We start from the raw sequence: 8,120 nt of genomic DNA, 5'->3' as shown, positions 1-8,120 counted from the left end.
CACTCTCAGGGGGTGTGAAAAATTGGTACTTCCTGGGCAATGCCTCCTCTTGCTGTATCAGTCAGGCTCCAGCAGGACATAGATGGCAAAGTCACAGGGCTTAACCATGGAGAGGGTAATAGTAGTCCTATCTACAGGTGATTGGGCAGGGCAAAGGGAACCTCCAAGGTCAGGTGAAGCACTCAAGAGAGTGAATCCAAGGAGGTGGGATCATAGGGATTGCCTTGGATTCTGGCTACCACAGCATCCTTCTGCCCACCTGTCATTGACCTGCTTCTGGCCTGCAATATGGAGATGGTGGCTGAACCTCCTGATGCTGTCCTGAGCCATGAGGTGACCTTGAGAGTTGTATCACAGTTCACTCAGGGAAGAAAACTCCATGAGGATTATGGAATAAGGAATTCATTATAGGAGTTAGACCTTACACAATGGTGGGAGGGGCTGGGAAGAGAAAGATCTGAATAGGGAATCAAAGAATCAGAGAAACCAGCCCTGGAATAACTAAGTGAGTCAGGGCTTTCAGAAATCTGGAAGCTAGGCACATCCACTGTTAGAGAAAGACCATGAAGGGGGCTGATGAGGAATTTCTCTGGAAGATTACTGGCTTTTTGGGCTACCACCCCTGTGAGTTCACAATGCTATATCTGGTAGTGGGCTTGGGGCCAATTTTGATCAGCAGGACCAGAAGTCAAGAAGGAGAGATGGATGCAGAATAAGAAGATCCAGGACAAATGAGAACTCATCAACAACTCTGCATCTGCCTGCACTGGAGATGCTGCAGAGAACTACACAGACGCAGCTTCTACTTACTTGATGCTGTCATGCTCATACTTTATAGAAAGTAGACAATAAAGAAATTAACAAATATATAAACAAGGGGTCAGCTAGTGAGTATGTAACAAATAAAATAAAATAGCATGGGAAAATTAAAAATAACGGAGGCCTACTTTAAATAAGATGGTTCAAAGAAAGAATCTTATAAAGAGAGTATTTATGTAGAGGTCTGGAGGATGAAAGAGAAGCCAGCTGAGAAATAAAAGGGAAAGGGAATTTCAGGCAAAGGGAACAGCAAGTGCAGCGACCTCACGCTGGAAAAGGCTTGGTGGGTTCAGGAAACAGAAAGGTGGCCAGTGGGACTGGAGTGTGGTGACATTGTGACTCATGGCAGCGTGGCAGAAGATGACAATGGAGAGATAGGCAGAGAGTAGATCACAGAGAGTTTTGTAGGCCATGATAAAGAATTTGGGTTGTCATCTTTTTTATCACTCCATTCAAAAATCAAAATCCAGGGAAGAAGTACTTGACTAATCTGACTTGGGTCATGTGACCCAGGGGAACATGCTTGGGGCATCTTGATTGAAAGTTCCAACAAGACTTCATCTCACTGGGGACGGCAAGACATCCAGAGCTAAAGCAGGTGCTGTTACCTGAAGGAGATGGAATGGAAACTTGGAAGGCAAAAACAAAAGATATCCATTATAGCAATTCAGTGGCACAAGAGCACCACTCCAGTTTTGCAGTGAGAAAAAATACGTATATATGTCTTAACAGTAGCAATTATTTAAAAATAATTTAACAAATGAATCTCTCCTTCTCCTGGCTCTGTGATGCTGCCACTTCAATGGCATCTGCACACTGATTTCTACTTCGTCCAGATGCCCGTCCTCCTCTTTTCACACAAGTGTTCCTTCTCCTGAGTCAGATTCTTGGGAGAGGTTTGTGGAAGTCCCCACTGCTTCAGGGCTGTTAGGAAAGCTACACAAACAGAAAGGCAACCCCTCCTCATCACCACAAATAGCAGCCCAAGCCCTTCCCTTCCCTCCCAACCCTTTTTTAACATTGTGCTGGTTTTTAGACAAGCCCATAAATTCTTCAACAGGCCTCCAGTCCAAAGGTGGAGTCTTGAATATGGCCCAGCCTTACTGACTTCCTTCTATGTGAATCTGGTCATCAAGGGTCTAATTGGATTGATGATTAAGTGAGACCCACCCAGGATATTCTCCCTTTTTTAGTAAGGAAGATTGGTCCTAAGTTAAAATCTGCGCCAATCTTCCTCTATTTTGTATGTGGGATGCCACCACAGCATGGCTTAATGAGCCCTGTATAGATCTGCACCCAACATTTGAACCCAGGAACCCTGGGCCACGGAAGTGGAGCATACAAACAGCTACTACACCACCAGGCTGGCCCCATCTCCCTTTTGATTAACCCAAAACCCACTGATTTGGGACCTTAATTACATCTGCAAAGTCACCTTGCATTTGCCATGTTCTACTTGCTAGAACCAAGTCGAAGTCTCACCTTAACTCTGTCAAGAAAGAAAAAATAATCCTCCAGTATCCAGGCACTGACCTGTCACTCACAGCCAAGTCTTGTGTTCTGTGTTGAACACAAACAACTCCACAGTCTATCAGTATCAGACACGGCCACTCTTTGACCACAATGGATCAAGACGTAATCAAGACCACTCCATAATCACATCTGAACACAGACAAAACACAAATATTGTCCAAACCTCAAAATACCAAGTATCCCTGTCTCCCAGTTAATGTGAGTAGTTTCTTAAACAATTGCAGCTTTTGCCTCACTATAGTGTACCCTCCCTATAGGTAGGAGTTATTAAGTTGTCTGTATTAGTCATCTCAGGCTGCCATAACAGATACCATAGCCTAGATGACTTAAACAACACAAATTTACTTTCTCACAGTTCTGGAGGCTGGAAGTCCAAGGTCACGGTGTCAGCATGATTGAGGTCCTGTGAGAGCACTCTTCCTGGCTTGCCAAGGGCTGCTTGCTCACTGTGTCACATGGTGGGGGGAGAGAGAAAGGAAGATCTTCAGTGTCTCTTTTATAAGGGCACTAATCCCATCATGAGGGCCTCACCCTCATGACCTCATATAAAGTTAATTACCTCCCAAAGGCCTCACCTCCAAATATCCTCACACTGGGGTTAAGGCTTCAACATATGAATTAGAGGCTAGAGAACACAATTCAATCCATAGCCATCACCGATCATAGAATTACCCTTGCTTCCTAACAGCATCTATTCCAGAGCAATACACCATTTCCTTAAACCCTCTGCAAATCACCTAACACAAACCCAAATCCTATAATGAGTTCTTCCTTAGACCCTCTTGCTGAGAGGCACACAGTCCCCCATGGTGTGAGCTCTCTTTCACCGCAACAAGTCATAAACCCAACTTGTTTGACTACAGATGTCTTCCTGGTGGTCTTTGACTAGAGGGCATTGACACTGTCTTAGGGACTATTTGCTTGCCAGAAACAGAAACTGAGTAAAAGAAATGTAGGTAAAAAGATATGAAGAAATTTCATGGAGAACATTAAGGGCAAGAGAGCTCTATCTCAGTCTTTCTTTCTCTGTTAACTCACAGCCTCTTGTTTTGCCTCTCTCAACATGCCTGCTTATGCCCCTCTCTATAGATCAACTTCTTGTACAAGGTTTTTAACTTGTGAGCCCACAAACTATGCCTTGAATGGCTCTCTGGCTTCCCTGGCATTGTGACTTACTCAAGCAGAGTGACTTTGAGTCTATAGTCTCAAAGGAGAGAATTTTATTGATCTAACCCATGAGTCAGTTTCTTGTCCCCTCACCATATGAGGAGTTTGTCCTTAGTCCAAACTGGCCAAGACAGTGAGGTAATGCAGTAAAAATCATATGACTGTCTAAAACATCCCTTTGCCTGGGGCTGTGGGTGGGGAATAATTTCAAAATATCCCTTTGACCAAAGTTTGGTCAATCTCCTCAACTGTCCATCCAATCTCTAGATAGGTGCCTTCAGATTTAGTGCCCATCTGGAAGCTATGGACAAGGGTCCTATGATATAAATCCTGGAAACTTATGTAAAAGGAGCCAACCAGCCCTTTTGTCAGAGGCAGATACAGAGAATATGGCTTCCTCTCTACTAGACTTTGTCAAGTATCTTTTGGACTCTCCCCTAAGTACTGAATTCTTCTGAGGTCTTAAAACTGTTGGGAGTGAAGGAAAGGGTGGTGGTCTACACTGACCTCAAGGTTGAACTCTGGCAGAACTCACATTGTTGAAAGCTTAAATGAAATATTTTAATGAGTAGATAAAAACAAATGAATGACTTAGGAATAACAGATTTGTGAAGTAATGTACATGGCAGAACTGGTAGAAAGCGTGGACCTTGGGAGAATAGTCACTACAGCGGTAAGAAGTGGTTGAAGCACTTAATATCTTTGAGCACAGGTGATGGAAAACGACTGCTATGTTGAGCAGAGAAGGATGTCTTGGGAGACTATAAATGACTCATAGAATCCATTCCTGCTGATGATGCTGAAATAAAGTTGGCCTCAAAACATTCTACCCTTCCTTGGATCACTCACTCAAGACTCAAAGTCCAAGGAGAGAGCATTGATGAATACAGAGTAGATCATGTGCCTGCCCTCTGGCTCTATGGGGGCTGGGTGGAAGAAGAGCCTTATTCCCTGTGTTAGACTGAATTCTTCCCGATTTTTCACTCTCCTGTTACAGGATTATATGCTCAACTTCTTTGCCATGTAACTTTGTGATCTCTCTCATTGTGGGCAGAATATATATCCCAGCCCCATGGATGTTGGGCCTGACCGTGTGACTTGTTTTAACCAACAGGATGTTACAGAAGCTTTAAATGTGCTGGCTGGTTTGGTAGACTCTTATACTGCTGTCTTCTGCTATAATGATCATGCCCCAGATAGCTGCTTCCCCATCAGCTTGGGCCCCACATTGAAGGGCTCCAAGCTTTCAGTTGGATTCAGGTCTTACTAACAGAGTTTCCTGTGTCAAGGTATAATATACATTATCTAACCAGGTAATGTAGAAGAACATGGCTACTGCATTTCTACCACATGAAAGAATATTTCACTCGTTCACTCATTCATTGATTTACTACTTTTTCATCTTCCTATGTTTCCTTGTCTCTTCCTACCACACTATTCCCCACTATTCCCCCTCATTCTATTCTGCCCTTCCTTTCCTTTACTCCTCCTCCTCCTTTCTTTCCTCTCCCCACTACTCTTTTTCTCCTTCGCCCCTGTGTCTGTGTTACCATCAGTTCTCTGACACCAACTATGTGTGTTACAATCGATTCTATTCTGACACAAACTACCTGGAGTCAGCGTCAGACTCCACAGGTTTAAGGGCTCCATCCCACAAGAGCGAACCCACTTCAGATGCCACCTGCAAGTTTCCGGCATCGCGACCACCCATGCTTCTGCCCATCTGGCTAAAATTCACAACTTCCTACAACCCCCTCATTAATACACTAATTCACTAGAATAACTCACAGAACTCAGGAAGTACTCTAGTTAGGATTACAATTTTATTGTAAAGGATACAACTCAAAAAGAGCCAAATGAAGAAAACACACATAGAGCAAGAACTGTCAGGGAGATACAGAGTTTCTATGCCGTCTTTGTGGAATCTGGGCTCCCTCTCAGCACAACATGTTCACCAACCAGGAAGGCCCACCAAGCCTTTCTGTCCAGAGTTGTTATCAGGGTTTCATTAGCAGGCATGATTGACTAAATCATTGGCCATGTGGTTGAACTCAGTTTCCACCCTCCTTCCCCTCCCCAGAGGTCAAGCTGGCACAATTTCCAACGCTCCAAAGCTTCTCTAATCATATGATTGGTCTTTCTGGTTGACCAGCTGCCATCCTATCTAAGGGCCTACCATGAGTCACCTCATTAATATAACAAAGTCCCAGGAAGCAGGGATAAAGATCAGATACATTTCCTTTCATATTATACCTTGTTTTCCCCTGTTTAAAGTTTGTCCATTCCGTTACCATAGGGATACCGAATAGAGAGAGAACAAGGGCCTAAAGCCTCTCCTTGGTCCAGGAGGAGAAGTCAGCCCCAACCTCAACCCCTAAGGGTGGAAGGTAGACGTGATCTGCTTACCTTGAGGGACAAAATAAAGCCAAAGTCCTCCTCAAATGTCTCCTCCTCATCCAAGCAGTGCCTAGGGGAGAAGATGGTAACTTCTCACAGCAGTGAAGTCAGGAAGGACTGAGCTTGGGCTATACTATATCCTGGGGTTGAGAGAAGATCCTAGGAGAAATACACAAAGTCTCCTTCTAAAGGAAATCCTTGGAGAAAACCCTCAATGTGCTTGAGTGAACACAGGAGTCTCTCATTGGAATAAATGCCCTCATTCCCAAATGACTCAAGACATTTGCTCTGACTAAGCCTCCACACTTCCTATTCACTCCTTACCACTGCCAGGTCTCTCTCTTCGTACCACTGATCACTGCCTACCATTATGTTGTTTATTTACTTTCTCCCCGACTTGATGTCAGTTCCCAGAGGGCAGGGATGTCTCCCTGGTTACTGTCTAACCCCAACATCACTGCCCTGCCTGGCCTTCAATAGGCACTCACCGAACACTTATCAAATAAATGCTGGAGGACTTTGTAAACTCCCTTTACATGCTTTGGAAATTTTCAAGCCATCATCAAGTGCTGTTCTATTTTGATTTGTTCTGCAGGTAGAAGTAAAGACCTTTGTGAATGGTAACTTCTTTGTGAACATTGCAAAGGAATTGAGAAATATGTACTTTGTAAAATGGAAAATCACTTTATAACAATGCACTCTGCTAAGATCTTTTGAAAAAAGGAAAAATTCTCATAAATTACAAAATATTTTGTAAACCACACAGAGTTTATAAAGACTCTATCCTATGTACCATCTAGAATCTTTGTAAAAGTTAAAGTGCTGTGTAAATTTCAAAGCATTTTAAAAGCTACAAAATGTTTTATAAGCAACAAGGAGTTCTGTGTACTACAGGATACTCTGCAAATTTCACAGGGTTTTGCTAAGGGCAAAGGATTATTTTAAAATGCATGGTGATCCGTCCATATTGATTTGCTTTGTAATTATAAAGTGCTCTTAAACTTCAAAACACTTTATAACTTGGAAAGATAAATAAATTCCTATACGTTTAATAAGAATCAAATTATTTACAAGAGGCAAAGTATTTTATACATAGTATAAAATATTGAGCTCACTAAATAACAAAGTAATTTGTAAATAGCAGCATTTGTCCACAATAACTTGCTTCGTTAAGCTTGTGATTTGTTAATTATAAAGTAATATAAAATGGTATAGCTTTCGAAGGACACAACCACCTCAGACATAGTCTTGAATCCTCTCGCACATTTTGTCGCCAAGTGCCTAGAACAGTGCCTGGTACAGAGCAGAGGCTCAATAAGGGTTTGTGGAGTGAATAAATCTCGTATAAACTTGTAAATATCTTGTAAAAGTACTTTGCAAATTCTAAAATGTTAAATTTTAGCTTGCAAATTACATAAATTGTACTATATAATAGAAAGTATGACGTTTTGGTAATTAACAAATTGACTGTACATTATAATGTGTTTTATTATGTTTAATGCTCTTGCACATCTGCAAGGCAGTGCATTTTAGGTTGCTTTGGAAAATACCGAAGGGCTTAGAAATTTCCAAACATTTTGTTTCTAAAAACCTGAGTACACACGGAAGTGGTTCAAAATGGACAGCTGCTTAGTGAAGTATCAAATACGTGGTGAAGAATAAAACACTTTTAAAACAGTGAATGATTCATTAAATTAAATTTTAAAACAGTGAATGATTCATTAAATCAATTCATTGGTAAAGTGATTTGTAAATGGCAAAGCATTTGTAAACAGCTTTGTATATTTTACATTTAATTTTAAAACTTAAGATGCTTAGCATTTTAAGATACTTGGCACGCTATAAAGCATTTGGAAAAAATAAAGAACCTTGCAAAACATTACTCTAAATTATGGAATATTTTGTACATGAAAATTGTGATTTGAACTGCAAATTACTGCATCCATCACAAAGTAGTTTGTAATTCCTAATGTGGCTTCTAACACAAGGCAGTTGTCAATTGGAAAGAGTTTTACAAACGGCATCATGTTTTCTAATGTGCAGTCACTGCTGGAGACCTTGCTATCCTTTTAGACAATCAGAATAGCATTCCCTTCTTCCCACACACCAAGTCAGAACATGGTGACTTTGGGCATAAAGTAATCCTGTTTCTCCATTACCCCACCCACCTGTGCCATGAGAGCGATTAAGAAAAGAGATTAACA

At 41.7% G+C, this 8,120-nt stretch overlaps 1 long non-coding RNA gene across 1 annotated transcript; it reads right to left on the bottom strand.

Annotated features, from left to right (window-relative positions):
- Positions 1 to 2,356: 2,356 nt before the first annotated feature.
- Positions 2,357 to 6,258, bottom strand: LOC139085461 (uncharacterized). The gene is made up of 3 exons (XR_011543767.1): positions 5,926 to 6,258; positions 2,706 to 2,798; positions 2,357 to 2,481 (listed from the first exon to the last, which is right to left on the bottom strand). It is a non-coding gene; the product is annotated as an uncharacterized lncRNA (long non-coding RNA).
- Between the last annotated feature and the right edge of the window lie 1,862 nt (positions 6,259 to 8,120).

Source organism: Equus przewalskii, chromosome 9 (assembly GCF_037783145.1).
Source record: "Equus przewalskii isolate Varuska chromosome 9, EquPr2, whole genome shotgun sequence".
Classification (NCBI taxonomy): Eukaryota; Metazoa; Chordata; class Mammalia; order Perissodactyla; family Equidae; genus Equus; species Equus przewalskii.
This window is presented reverse-complemented; position numbering and strand designations above follow the sequence as displayed.